The sequence below is a fragment of the Ornithorhynchus anatinus genome, chromosome 1 (assembly GCF_004115215.2).
Source record: "Ornithorhynchus anatinus isolate Pmale09 chromosome 1, mOrnAna1.pri.v4, whole genome shotgun sequence".
NCBI lineage: Eukaryota > Metazoa > Chordata > Mammalia > Monotremata > Ornithorhynchidae > Ornithorhynchus > Ornithorhynchus anatinus.
In genome coordinates this window covers 163,661,740-163,662,753 of record NC_041728.1, presented here as the reverse complement: position 1 = coordinate 163,662,753, position 1,014 = coordinate 163,661,740, and positions in this window count along the sequence as shown.

Below are 1,014 nucleotides of genomic sequence, written 5' to 3'. Positions count from 1 at the left end.
CTGTCTCTCTATCTCCCTTTTTTCCCTTTTTTCTCCCTCCCTCTTTTTCTCCCTCCCTCCCCCCAACCCCCAATCTCTTTTCTGGTTGAATTAATCTCGAAGGGGAGGAGTGGCAGCTGCGCAGATGTTTTCTTTGGGACTTTTGTTCCTGAGGCTCTGGCCAAACTTGATTTCACATAGTTGAAAGGGTGAGAGGTAGGTACTGTGGGGGATGAGATCATGGGGACCCAAAGCCACTGACTGCCGCAATCTTCCTACCACTTGTATCTCACTTCTTGACTCCAAGGCCTAAGCTTCTCCTTCTATGGAATGAGAAGGGGGATGTCGGTGTCTTTCTGCCCTCTTTCTTCCAAGAGGCTCGGGAGGAAGCAGGGCTTTCTGTGTGCCATGCACTGTACTAAATCCTGGGGTAGATAAAAGCTAATTAGTTTGGACAGAGTCCATGCCCCGGGGGGGCTCACATAGCATGGCATAGTGGATAGCACTCAGGTCTGGGAGTGTAAGGTCTTGGTTTATAATCCTGGCTCCGCTACTTGCCTGCTGGGTAAGTCACTTAACTTCTCTGGGCCTCAGTTACCTCTTCTGTAAATTGGGGAACGAGACTTCGAGCCCCCCGTGGGATAGGTGCTGTGTCGAACTTGATTTGCTTGTATCCACCTCAGTGTTTAATACATTGCCTGGCACATAGTAAGGGTTTAACAAGGCCAGAATTGTTTATTTGATTATTTATTAATCGCCATTTTAAAGACGAGGTAACAAGCAGAGAAGATAAGTGACTTTCCCAAGGTCATACAACAGACTAGTGGTGGAGCGAGAATTAGAACCCAGTGTGGGTGGGGAGCAGGGATGGGATCCAGTAGTCATTCATTCACATTTATTGAGCACTTAGTTTGGGCAGAACACTGTTATAAGTGCTTGGGAGAGTACAATGTACAAATAGACACCTTCCCTATCCACAGTGAGTTTACAATCCAGTAGGCTCCTAGCCAGCATCAGAGGCAGCTTCACCTGCCT